Here is a 14269-nt window from a genome sequence, read left to right on the forward strand (position 1 = left end):
CTCACCCCTGAGCACAGAGGCTTCATGCAGGTCAATAAAAGCAAGCCCTCTCTGTAGAAGTCAAATACCAAGTTTTCCTGCAGAACACAGCGCCCCACACCTATGTGTGCAAGTGTGCACAGACACAAATATGCACACGCACCTTGCATGGTGTTTCTTCTCCAAGCTTCCTTAAGCAAATAAAGCTTGAAATTGAAGTTGGAATTGAAGGCTACAATGCTTTATCACCAACTCACCTCTATCTCCTAATGAAGTTGGGTTTAAAATTTTTTTTTTACCATTTTAACAACTCATTTTCAGATGTACATCCTCCCAGCAGAGTGTACTTGTCTGTTTCTCTCTCCTTCTTTCTCTCCTTGTGTGTGTCTCCCTCTTTCTCTCTGGTTTCCCTCCAGATAGTGGGGACAGGACCCAGTCCTGTTGCAGGTGTGTGATGGGGCTGGCTCATACAGATTTGTGAGAGCACTTCTTTCAACTCCATAGTCAGCAACATAAAGCCCAATAGTGAAAGTGTTTACACCACAGAAATTGGCAAATGCTACGAATCCAGCCTTTTTGTTTTTCTGGGACAGCTCGTTGTACAAATTTTACCACTTTGCTGGGCTGTCACCTATATTACCAGCAGCAGAAGCTGGGCCCTGGTTTGAGGTCTATGCCTCTGTTCCCTTGTGTGTTGCCACCCCAGATATTTTGGGTTGGCCACAGACCTTCGTGACATCTATTTACTATAACCATAAGTGTCTCATAGGCAGAGGTTGAATATGTGAGGGAGTCTGGGGGTGACTGATCTTATGGAAGCCTGATTCCCCAAACACCTCCCTGAGCCAATTGAGAAATCCAGGCAGATCATAAGTAGTGTAATTTCACACCAGTGCTTTTCAAATATTGACCTAATGGGAATTTGGAGGCAAGGCAGAACTCTGTAGGGCAGAGAATGCAGAGGAAGAAGACAGAGGTTGCATTAGTTTTTTGAACTCTCTTGCCTCGTTTTCAGCTCTAGTCCAAACTTGCACATTCCCCTTAGCAGTCATAAGTTCTGCTGCTAATGCTGTGCTGGCCCTCCTTAGAAGGCAGGGGAGTGAGGATATGTGACTACCCAGGCCTACCCTGGGGGCTCTCTCTGCTCCAACTCCCCACTGCTCACAGGTGCTCAAAGTTATCTTCCCAAACCACAGGCACTAGCCCTAGGGAGAAGTCCAGGAAGCAGTATTTCCTGTATCTTGTTGCATTGCCAGGGATGGCTTAGGGCTCCTCATAGATTGGCACTCTATGCTGTTGTCCAGCTGGCCTGGCTTTCAAACCTCCCTGTAGTCTCAGAATGGCTGGAGTGGCCTTGCCCTCTCTGACTGAGCCTTTGAATCAGGCCAGCTGACCCGAGGCTGTACCTTTCCTCCCTACTTCTTACTTCCCACTCCATCTTCCATCTACCCACTCTACCCTGCTGGTCCTCCTGGATTTGTTGACAATATCAAACATGGCTGGGAAAAGCTCCAATCCTGGCAATCCCAGTCCTGATCAGGCCCTTAGGCTGGGCCATTTGGCAGATGTCCCAAAACTACATTTCCTGACCCCTGTGTCACTTTGGTGCCAGGGAAACAGCCCAGTGTGATGAAGACACCCATAGGAGTGATCGGAACTCAAGGGTCACCATGGCTTAGATTTGAGCCCCAGGAGCTGACTGTACACTGTGGGCAAGACATCTTACCTCCCTGAATCTTGGTTTTCCCATCTGCAAAGTGGGGCTGCTAATTCACCTCTTTTGTTTACCAAGAGTCTTAGACGAAATTATGGCCTAAAGGTGTCTACTCTTTTATTTAATCAATATTTTGGGGCAGCTCTACATGCCAGGTCCTGAGCCAGGAGCACAGTAGGTACCTAGCTGATAATTTGCTTTCCTACGTCCCTTCCTTTCATACAAAAAAGACTACAGAGATTGCAAGAAGGAGCTGACAAAATGACTCTGCATTCTGGTCTTCTGGACAGTGCTGGAGGGGAAATTGTGTCCAGCATAGCTTTGGCGCCACTGCCACAAGAGCAAGTGTACATAGCAAAATCTCAGGCCAGCACCATCAGGCAAGGCATCCCTTGGGTGGCCCAAGCCTCTGGTCTCAGTAGCCAGCCACTGGGTTGCAATAAGGCAGGGAAAACAGCCTCAAATTCCTTGAAAGTCTAAACCCTCAGCCAGTGCTTTACCAGCAGGTTAAGATGTGGCCCAAGTTCAGAATGGAAAATCTAGGCAGCTTCCTGGGCTTGAAGGCTTGAGGGTGGAGCCTGGTGGGGCAGAAATTAGGTGAGCAGGTAGCGGTGCATGAAACTTATCAGCACCATTCATGGGGTTTCTAAACAGCCCTGGGGCCCAGGCTGCAAGGGGTGGGAACATTTACTGTGCTCTGTACCTTCTGCACGCTATTTTGGCTAATCATGAGCCCATTTTACAGATAGAAAAACTGAGGATCAGCTGGAGTCAACAGCTTACCTGACATCACCTTGAGTGGCAGAGATGTAATAACTGAAGTTGGCCGGCTCTTCTTCCTATTCAGCACTGAACCAGGCCATTGGCCGGTGTTCCATCAGCACCTTAACAAAAACTGGACTCTGAGCCAAAACCTAGAACTAGCCATAGCTAGCGAAGCAATGAGAACAGAGCCAGCCCTTGTCCCTCCCCCACAGCCTAATTAATCTGTACAGACAAGAACCACTGCACATCACTTATTGTTTATCTGGTGTATAAGTACTATCAAAGGTGCCATAGTCAGGCGTGGTGGCTCACACCTGTAATCTGAGCACCTTGGGAGGCCGAGGCGGGAGGATCACCTGGGGTCAGGAGTTCGAGACCAGCCTGGCCAACATGGTGAAACACCATCTCTACTAAAAATACAAAAATTAGCTGGGCGTGGTGGCCAGTGCCTGTAGTCCCATATATTTGGGAGCCTGAGGCAGGAGAATCACTTGAACCTGGGAGGCGGAGGTTGCAGTGAGCCGAGATTGCGCCACCGCACTCCAGGCTGGGTGACAAGAGCAAAACTCAGTCTCAAAAAAAAAAAAAAGTCTCCTGCTCCCCAAAGAGCTGAGGTCAATTCGGTTGGGCTGACATGAGCTCTTTTTTTTTTTTTTTTTCAATTGATTGACTTGCATTTGACATGAGCTCTTAAGAGAGTGGTCCTGGGGCTGGGCTGGTGGAGAGAAAGCCCAGAGGAAGGAATGTGAGGGGACAGTGTGCACAGGGTGGGGTTGCTGAGCTCAGAACTAACCAGATCTGGGCTCCAAATTGGAGGACTGTTATCAGGAAGTTGAAACCCCTGTCGCCCAGGCTTTCTGTTCCAAGTTGGGCACCAGCATTTTTGTTTAAAGAAAATCACCAGCATGGGCTGCTCCCCAAACCTGTCCCCTAATGCACACTCAATCTCAGAGCCAGCCTGGGGTCCCTCTGCCTGGCCCACAGCCGCCTGGGGCTGCACAGATTTCCTAGCCTCATCGCCTGCTGATGCTGGCACCACTGGCTGGCAGTGGCTCTAGAACTGGAAATCCCAGGAGGATCCAGGATCTGCAGCCTGAAGACAAAACGTTCTCAGGGCTGTTCCCTAGCAACCCAAGCTGCTCACAATAGCTCCAGTTTCCACAGCTGACGCCCTTCCATCCATTTGCACTGAGGCGTTTGGTTTTAGGTGCTCCGGGATGCTTCCTAATGTCCCTTCAATGATCCACAAAGCCATTTGCTTATAAAATCTTCCTTCCTCCCTCCTCCTGCCCTCACCCCCGCCCTTCTGCCAGCATTTAGTGCAGTGAACCCTCCGTGGCAAAGGCAGCAAACAGAACCCTGGGTGGCTTGTTGAACAAAGCCCTCATTCCATGGTGGCAGCAGCAGCATGGGGTGACATCCCTTGCGGTGATGCTGCCCGCCGTAGGCTGTGTGGGGAGGGGCAGGAGGGGATAGATGGGATCCAGAAGACAAGAAGCAAAACAAGCCCAGCACTAGGCAGAGGTGGAGGGGAGAAGGGAGGAGGGAGAACCAGGGAGGAGGGAGAGGAGAGGATAGGAGGAGGGAAGAGGGGGAGGAGGAGGAAGGAGAGGAGAGGGAAAGGAGGAGGAGAGGCCACTTCATTTATTTATTATGATGCTAGTTGTAGTGTTGGTCTCATGTGTGGGGAGCAGACTGTATTTTATGTTTTAATCCTGCAAGCTGTGTGTGTGGGCTGGGGATAATCACATTGAGAAATGTGTATAATATGCGGAAGGTTCTTTTTGTGGAGAATGGGAATGCTCCAGTGGAATATCTTCCTCATGGCAACCAGTGCCTTTTCCATAAGCCACTCAGAAGGTGCCAGTAATTGGGAGTGCAGTAGAAGAGTGGGGCCAGCCCCCCAGGCTGGCCAAGTCCTCCTCCATTGTAGGGGAGGCCTGGGCATCTGAGGAGCAGGGCTGGCACCTTCCGTTTGCCCTTGCCTGCCCGCTGCTTGGGTGGATGACAGGCAAGATACAAATGGGATGCCTGATTGCTTTCTTGGCCACAGCCTTGGGGCCTGCCATGGAAGAATGCAGGGAGGAGCTGATAGGCAGGCTGCTAGGAGACAGAGCAGCCATGTGTGCATGCTGTCCTGAGTGGCACACATGCACACATAGGCGTGCAGATACTCTCAGGGACACAGGCGTGCAGCCCCTGCCCTCACACACACACCCTCACACATCTACACAATGCACATGTGCATGTGTACACACACCTTCACACACACAATATACCCACAGGAGCATGTCCACACTTACACCCACTCATACACACACCCATGTGCACGTGCACACACTCACACTTTCACACACAATACATAAAAAGGCACACACTCAAATGCTCACATTCACATTCATACGCACACACACGCACATGCACTCACATACCCACTAACTCACTGTCACAATCACAAAAGTACGGAAATCCACATATCTATTGTGCATGTGTATGTACATGCCTTTTCATTCTCTCTCTCTCACACACACGCACCCTTGTATGTATGCACACACAAGCACACACACTATTGCTTGCATGGGCTGACACTTGTGAAGTGATATCAGAAATATTGTTAGTGACATTTTTATTTGGAATTTTAAAAAAAGAAATTGACATCTCCTTCCTTAAAAGGCCACAAGAGTATCTTCAACCCTGACATCTTAAATGTTTATTTTTTAGCACACATGCTTTACTGACTGCACCACTCACTTAATTTAAGCCACATGGCGAGTGTGCAAACTTTCCTTTGGCTCATGCAGAATGCTGATTTGATGCCTGTTTACCCAGAAACTGCAGATCCAGTGGAAAAAATACTCCAAGCTATGGAGATACCAATTAGTCTCTCTTCCCATGGTGGGCCAGCTTCTTCACAGGATGAAATCCACAGGACAGACAGTGAGGTCCTTGGAAACCCCAGCTGTGATGAATAGGGCTTCTGGCTCCCTTGGGACTCGGCTGGTTATTTTGTAGGAAATTGAATTTCTTGGTAAGTTAGAAGACGTGCTAATGAGCCCTAATGTGGGGCCGAGAGGGCTGGGGGTGGACTCCAGTCTAGGCATCAGCTGGGTCAGCTTCCACTTTTGCCTCTGTGACCCCTGGATCCTCCTCTTCCTCCGTCTCCAGTCTCTGACAAGCAAACTGGCACAATTCCCCAACCCTGGCATGCTCTTCTCCCAGGCACTGCCACCTCATTCCAGTCCAGACCCTCCTGTCTCTCTCCAGAGAGTCTATGTTGACCCCGAACTTCTTTCCTCTGACAACACCCAAACCTTCCATGGGCAGAAGCATTTGAGACAACATATGGCCTACAGGATTCAGCAGGAATTTCTCAGTCTGGTGCTAAGGCTTCTTCTCTGTGGCCAGCCTGTCTAGCATCAACTTCCACTAGTTCTCTGCTGTACCCTCTTTGCTGATCCAACAGCACTGGTCATTGTTTCCTGAGCTTGCCCTGGTCCCGCACCTTGGCCTACCCACCAGTGGATCCGAGAAGTTTCCACACTCTCCATTAGCTCCCACTGCAGGGAAGAGGGGTCCATGTACCTGCGGGATGGGGCTCTGCAAGGCCTAATGGCTTTGGCTTCCTGGCTGCTCCGAGTTGCCTCTGGTGTTGTCCCTGTTTGTCCACTTGCTCCAGCCACACTGGCTGCCCTCAAATGCTCCAGGCAAACCCCCAGAGCAGGGCCTTTGCACTTGCTCTTCTTAATGCCTGGAAAGTTCTCCACCCAGCTGTCCACATGCCTCACTTCCCACCTTGCTAGGTCATCCCTGAAATGTCACCTCCGTGAGGTTGTGCTTGACCACATTGTTTAAACTGGCACCCTGCCCCTGGTTCCTGCCCTTCCACATCCTCCCCTGGAGCCCTTCTCACCACCTGACCCTGACCCTGACCCACATCCACTGTGTGTGCTACTAGAGAGTGAGCTTCAGGAAGGCAAATGCTGGGGCTGTTTCGGTCACTGCTGTATCTCCTGAACCTGACGGAAACCAGGGACTTAGAAGCTACTCCACTTCCCAGCCCATCTCCAAAACAGCCTATTTCTAAGTCCATCATAGGCTGGCAAAAAGAGCTGAACGCTTTTTCCTTTGTACTCCAAACATGTGTTGAGGGTTCTTGCTGCATGTTGACCCAGAGAACAAACCCAGATTTCTTTTTTATTGAGCATATTGAACTTCTCATGTGCTCTTAAAGTATTTTACATGCATTATCTGATTTGCTGCTCACAAAAAATGCAATGAAGTTAGAAGATGTGCTAATTAGCCCTCATGTGGGGCCGGGAGGGCTGGGAGTGGGCTCCAACCTAGGCATCAGCTGGGTCAGCTTCCACTTATGCCTCTGTGACTCCTGGATTGGGTGTGGGGGGGGGGGTCTACAAGGCCTTCTAGAGGTAAAAATAGGTACTATTTTTATCCTTATTTGATAGATGAGCAAACTGAAGCTCAGAGAGGTAAAATGACTCACCTGGGTCACACAGCCTCTACCTTCCTGCGCCCTTTCTGCTAGACCCCACCACCTGCACTATTTATACCCTCTCTCCCTAGTGGGTGGTGATCTCTATTTCGTAGCAAGCACCCAGTTTTTTGCAACCAGCCTAGGCCATGTCTGAAGTGTGAGTCATAAGCACAAACGCCCTGCTTGTCGGCCAAGAGAGCATCATCACATTTGACACCCGAGGAGAGACTTCAATCCCACCGAAGAGTGGATTTTCACAAGAGGATCTCTCATCTGCCACTTCCTGACCATGTGACCTGGGGCATATTGTTTTACCCTTTGAGCCTCTGTATCCGTATCTATAAAATGGGGTTAATATCTACCTCCAAGGTAGTTGTGAAACAGCATAGTTGATTTGTTCCAGCCTACAAATAATCTTTCTGTAAATAATTTATAAATTCCTGACTCAGGGAACTCCAACTCACCAATTGACCCTTTATCACCCCCCAGGATTTGTTTTGCTTTACTAGGCAGTCACCCTGCGCTACAGCCCCATGGGGATTTAGCAGGCAAAGAAAAGTGCCACGCCTTTTCCCTAGAAGCTGTCCTATAGCATGGTTGATTTCCCACCCTAGAAGTGGCTGCTGGGTTTGGGGATCCAATCAAAGGATTCCACAACCTCCCCAAAGAAGGCTGTGTGGGGTGGTGATGGGGTTGGAATAAAACCCCAACAGAAGGAGGGGGCTCCAGGACCAAATCCAAGCCAGAATGGGAAGGCAGCTGCACGGAAAGCTTGCCCTGGGGGGCAGGCAAAGGGGCCCCCTCCAACAGGGAGAAGGTAGAGGGCTCAGGGATGAAAGCTGGCGGGAGGTGTATGCCTTCACAACCCTGTGCCAGGTTCCCTGGACGTTTCCATGCTGCAGCCTCCCAGCCACTGTGGTGCAAACAAAGCCAGAGGTGCTGCTGCAGACATCGCGCGGCGGCTGGGAAACAGGGGCCATCTGCACCTTTCAATGCTCTCATCTCATTAATCTTGTACCTCTGCAGTCCTTCTGAAGAGCGCACTCACAGCAGCTTATTCATTACGACTCTAATAACAGCGGCAGGCATTAAAGCACCAGGCTGCAGAGGAACTGGCCTCTGCAGCTGCAGAAAGCCAATACCTTTTTAAATACATTTACACAGCAATAAATAAAAGCGGTCTCAGTTTACCTCTTTATTAAACTCTATTTGCTCGTTGGAGTTAAGGGCGGCATTTGTGTCTTGCTATTCAAATTTATTCGTATGCGTCTCCTAGGCTGGTCACATTTATTCCATCATGCAATAATGGTGGCTGGAGCTTAAGGGGGCCTTTCATCACCAAGCAGCCCTCATTAAGGGCTCTGCTTCAGGCTCCTGGGCTCAATTTGGCCACCATGAAGACCACCCCCATTATCCAGAGGGGCAAACGAAGGCAGAGAACGAACATGCCTTCATTAGTCTCACTCACCAACCAGCTGGCTGATGACCAGAGGCTGATGAGACATCAGTGTCCCCCAAACTCTAGTGTGGAGAGATGGCCCCCTAAAGGGGTTGCTGCACCTGACACACCCCCTCACACCCCCTAGCTCCACAGTATTGAAAAGTCATGGCATGTTAGCATAGCAAAGACCCTGAGAAAGAAGGGAATCTGTTCAAACTTGTTTTGACCTTGGATCTCCTCTCTCTCTCTCTCTCCATCTCAACACCTGGTCTGTTTCAAAGAATCAACATTCTGTATTTTAGTTTGTGCAAAGTGTGGGATTTACCAACCTGGAAAGTTTCCCCCATTTGATGTATCCTGACTATTCCCATCATGAGCAATTTCTTGCTTCTACAGGCTGTCCAGAGATTGAGATTCCACCTGTCTTCCTTTATTAAGGGCTTATCTTCTTTGAGAATCCTGGATTTCCTAAAAAGACCCCAGTGGATGGGCAGGCACAGTTGCTGGCAATATACACATGTCCTGAAGCTCATGGGATGTCTATACTCTTCTGATTTTTGTGCCCAAAGGCCTCAGGGCCTAGGCCACTGTCCTTAGACTCAGGCTAAAGCCAGTGGGTAGTAGGGTGCTGGCTGGTCATGACCAGAAAACCCAGGTGGGGTGGGACTCCCTAGGCAAGTAATGGCCATAGGGTTTTGTGGCAGCAGAGTAGTAAAAGCCCCAGGACAGTCACTTGAGGGTGCCTGGATATGTGGACCTGGCCACCTGTGGAGATCAGTGGTGTCTTAACCTCCAGCAAGAGCCAGCAGTGAATGAACTGCTCCCCAATTCACCAGGGGAGTTCTTACTCACCAGGGTTCACTGCAATGGCTCACCTGTACTGAGAAAGCAGACATGCATGAATGCATTACCTCCCATGGGACAGCAGACCCACGAGGCAACAGGACTTCTTCCGCATTTCACGGATGGACAAAGTAGGCACAGAGAAGTTGCATGGCTTGCTTAAGGTCACACAGCTAGTCAGGATTCCAACTCAGGGAATCCACTCTGATTCCAACTCTCTGCACTGCTGTCTCTCCAGAAGCAGTTTCAGGAACCACCTTGGCACAAACGGCCTCCAGGAGCCTCTGAGGGATTCCTATGTTGGAGAGTGACTCTCTGGGGTCAGAGTGCTGAAGGGCCCTCAAAGTCCTGCAGCTAGTTCATACCTCCAAATTATATTAAATGGTAGAGTCCTCTTTCCCCAGGATTTTCTACTTACTGCCCCTTCCCTTCCATTTCTCCCGCATCACATTTCCAAGAATGACCTGTCCTGGACGTGGTGGAATGAACAAGGATCAGGAGACCAGCAGGAGAGGATTCTGGCCTAAGATTTGTGGATTTCTGGCTGCACCGCTCTGAGCCTGTTGGAGTCAGAGCTTGAATCCATTTTTCCTGCATTATCCCAAACCTGGTGCTGTGCTCTCTTTTAAAAGAAAGCACAGGGGTTGGCCTCAGGCTGGCCTTGAGTCCTGGCTTGGTGACTTACAAGCTCTGCTGTTTCTCTCTGGGTCTCATTTCCCACATGTGGAGAAAGGCTGAGAGAATGCACACTTCACATACCACACAACATCTGTGTGAGGAGTAGACACACAGGAGACACCCAGCAAACAGTAGGGGCACAATAAATGTAACGAGTTTGTTCCCTTTCTTCATCTTAGTTTCTGGGCAGCTGGGGCAGGGGAGGGAGTCAGTTCTTTTAAGTTTAGGGAGAGAGGAGGGCAGCCTATCCGTTTACTGACAGCATCAGAACCCAGATGTAACCAGATCATGCCAGCTAAGTGGCTGAGAGTACTGACTGCTAACTGCACGATGAGAGAAGCCAGGCTGTCTGCTCACACTTCTTTCCCCAATCCTGGAGCTGTGGGCTGGGAGACACTATTCAATAGCTGCTCAAATTCACTCTCCATTCCTTTTTCCCATATGGGTTAGAAATCAAAGCCCTGAAGATGGCCAAATAGGAACAGCTCCAGTCTACAGCTCCCAGCATGAGTGATGCAGAAGATGGGTGATTTCTGCATTTCCAACTGAGGTACTGGGTTCATCTCACTGGGGAGTGCTGGACAGTGGGTGCAGGACAGTGGGTGCAGCGCACTGTGCATGAGCCGAAGCAGGGCAAGGCATCGCCTCACCTAGGAAGTGCAAGGGGTCAGTGAATTCCCTTTCCTAGTCAAAGAAAGGGGTGACAGACGGCACCTGGAAAATTGAGTCACTCCCACCCTAATACTGCGCTTTTCCAATGGGCTTATCAAACGGCACACCAGGAGATTAGGACCCGCACCTGGCTTGGAGGGTCCTACGCCCACGGAGCCTCGCTCATTGCTAGCACAGCAGTCTGAGATCAAACTGCAAGGCGGCAGTGAGGCTGGGGGAGGGGCGCTCGCCATTGCTCAGGCTTGAGTAGGTAAACAAAGATCTGAGAACGGGCAGACTGCCTCCTCAAGTGGGTTCCTGACCCCCGAGTAGCCTAACTGGGAGGCACCCCCCAGTAGGGGCGGACTGACACCTCACACGGCCGGGTACTCCTCTGAGACAAAACTTCCAGAGGAACGATCAGCCAGCAGCATTTGCGGTTCACCAATATCCGCTCTTCTGCAGCCACCGCTGCTGATACCCAGGCAAACAGGGTCTGGAGTGGACCTCCAGCAAACTCCAACAGACCTGCAGCTGAGGGTCCTGACTGTTAGAAGGAAAACTAACAAACAGAAAGGATATCCACACCAAAAACCCATCTGTATGTCACCATCATCAAAGACCAAAAGTAGATAAAACCACAAAGATGGGGAAAAAACAGAGCAGAAAAACCAGAAACTATAAAAATCAGAGCACCTCTCCTCCTCCAAAGGAACACAGCTCCTCACCAGCAACAGAACAAAGCTGGATGGAGAATGACTTTGACGAGTTGAAAGAAGAAGCCTTCAGAAGATCAAGCTACTCTGAGCTAAAGGAGGAAGTTCAAACCAATGGCAAAGAAGTTAAAAACTTTGAAAAAAATTAGACGAATGGATAACTAGAATAACCAATGCAGAGAAGTCCTTAAAGGACCTGATGGAGCTGAAAACCACGGCACGAGAACTATGTGACGAATGCATAAGCTTCAGTAACTGATGTGATCAACTGGAAGAAAGGGTATCAGTGATGGAAGATGAAATGAATGAAATGAAGCATGAAGAGAAGTTTAGAGAAAAAAGAATAAAAGAAACGAACAAAGCCTCCAAGAAATACGGGACTATGAAAAGACCAAATCTACATCTAATTGGTGTACCTGAAAGTGACGGGGAGAATGGAACCAAGTTGGAAAACACTCTGCAGGATATTATCCAGGAGAACTTCCCCAATCTTGCAAGGGAGGCCAACATTCAGATTCAGGAAATACAGAGAACGCCACAAAGATACTCCTCGAGAAGAGCAACTCCAAGACGCATAATTGTCAGATTCAGCAAAGTTGAAATGAAGGAAAAACTGTTAAGGGCAGCCAGAGAGAAAGGTCGGGTTACCCACAAAGGGAAGCCCATCAGACTAACAGCTGATCTCTCGGCAGAAACTCTACAAGCCAGAAGAGAGTGGGGGCCAATATTCAACATTCTTAAAGAAAAGAATTTTCAACCCAGAATTTCATATCCAGTCAAACTAAGCTTCATAAGTGAAGGAGAAATAAAATACTTTACAGACAAGCAAATGCTGAGAGATTTTGTCACCACCAGGCCTGCCCTAAAAGAGCTCCTGAAGGAAGCACTAAACATGGAAAGGAACAACCGGTACCAGCCACTGCAAAAACATGCCAAATTGTAAAGACCATCAAGGCTAGGAAGAAACTGCATCAAATAATGAGCAAAATAACCAGCTAACATCATAATGACAGGATCAAATTCACACATAACAATACTAACCTTAAATGTAAATGGGCTAAATGCTCCAATTAAAAGACACAGACTGGCAAATTGGATAAAGAGTCAAGACCCATCAGTGTGCTGTATTCAGGAAACCCATCTCACATGCAGAGACACACATAGGCTCAAAATAAAGGGACAGAGGAATATTTACCAAGCAAATGGAAAACGAAAAAAGGCAGGTGTTGCAATCCTAGTCTCGGATAAAACAGACTTTAAACCAACAAAGATCAAAAGAGACAAAGAAGGCCATTACATAATGGTAAAGGGATCAATTCAACAAGAAGAACTAACCATCCTAAATATATATGCACCCAATACAGGAGCACCCAGATTCATAAAGCAAGTCCTTAGCAACCTACAAAGTGACTTAGACTCCCACACAATAATAATGGGAGACTTTAACATCCCACTGTCAACATTAGACAGATCAACGAGACAGAAAGTTAACAAGGATATCCAGGAATTGAACTCAGCTCTGCAGCAAGCGGACCTAATAGACATCTACAGAACTCTCCACCCCAAATCAAAAGAATATACATTTTTTCAGCACCACACCACACCTATTCCAAAATCGACCACACAGTTGAAAGTAAAGCACTCTTCAGCAAATGTAAAAGAACAGAAATTATAACAAACTGTCTCTCAGACCACAGTGCAATCAAACTAGAACTCAGGATTAAGAAACTCACTCAAAACCACTCAACTACATGGAAACTGAATAACCTGCTCCTGAATGACTACTGGGTACATAACGAAATGAAGGCAGAAATAAAGACGTTATTTGAAACCAACAAGAACAAAGACACAACATACCAGAATCTCTGGGACACATTCAAAGCAGTGTGTAGAGGGAAATTTATAGCACTAAATGCCCATAAGAGAAAGCAGGAAAGATCTAAAATTGACACCCTAACATCACAATTAAAAGAACTAGAAAAGCAAGAGCAAACACATTCAAAAGCTAGCAGAAGGCAAGAAATAACTAAGATCAGAGCAGAACTGAAGGAAATAGAGACACAAAAAGCCCTTCAAAAAATCAATGAATCCAGGAGCTGGTTTTTTGAAAAGATCAACAAAATTGATAGACTGCTAGCAAGACTAATAAAGAAGAAAAGAGAGAAGAATCAAATAGACGCAATAAAAAATGACAAAGGGGATATCACCACCGATCCCACAGAAATACAAACTACCATCAGAGAATACTATAAACACCTCTATGCAAATAAACTAGAAAATCTAGAAGAAATGGATACATTCCTTGACACATACACCCTCCCAGGACTAAACCAGGAAGAAGTTGAATCTCTGAATTGACCAATAACAGGCTCTGAAATTGAGGCAATAATTAATAGCTTACCAACCAAAACAGTCCAGGACCAGATGGATTCAAAGCCAAATTCTACCAGAGGTACAAGGAGGAGCTGGTACTATTCCTTCTGAAACTATTCCAATCAATAGAAAAAGAGGGAGTCCTCCCTAACTCATTTTATGAGGCCAGCATCATCCTGATACCAAAGCCTGGCAGAGACACAACAAAAAAAGAGAATTTTAGACCAATATCCTTGATGAACATTGATGCAAAAATCCTCAATAAAATACTAGCAAACTGAATCCAGCAACACATCAAAAAGCTTATCCACCATGATCAAGTGGGCTTCATCCCTGGGATGCAAGGCTGGTTCAACATACAAAAATCAATAAACATAATCCAGCATATAAACAGAACCAAAGACAAAAACCACATGATTATCTCAATAGATGCAGAAAAGGCCTTTGACAAAATTCAACAACCCTTCATGCTAAAAACTCTCAATAAATTAGGTATTGATGGGATGTATCTCAAAATAATAAGAGCTATCTATGACAAACCCACAGCCAATATCATACTGAATGGGCAAAAACTGGAAGCATTCCCTTTGAAAACGGGCACAAGACGGGGATGCCCT

The sequence above is a fragment of the Pongo abelii genome, chromosome 8 (assembly GCF_028885655.2).
Source record: "Pongo abelii isolate AG06213 chromosome 8, NHGRI_mPonAbe1-v2.0_pri, whole genome shotgun sequence".
NCBI classification, from domain to species: Eukaryota; Metazoa; Chordata; class Mammalia; order Primates; family Hominidae; genus Pongo; species Pongo abelii.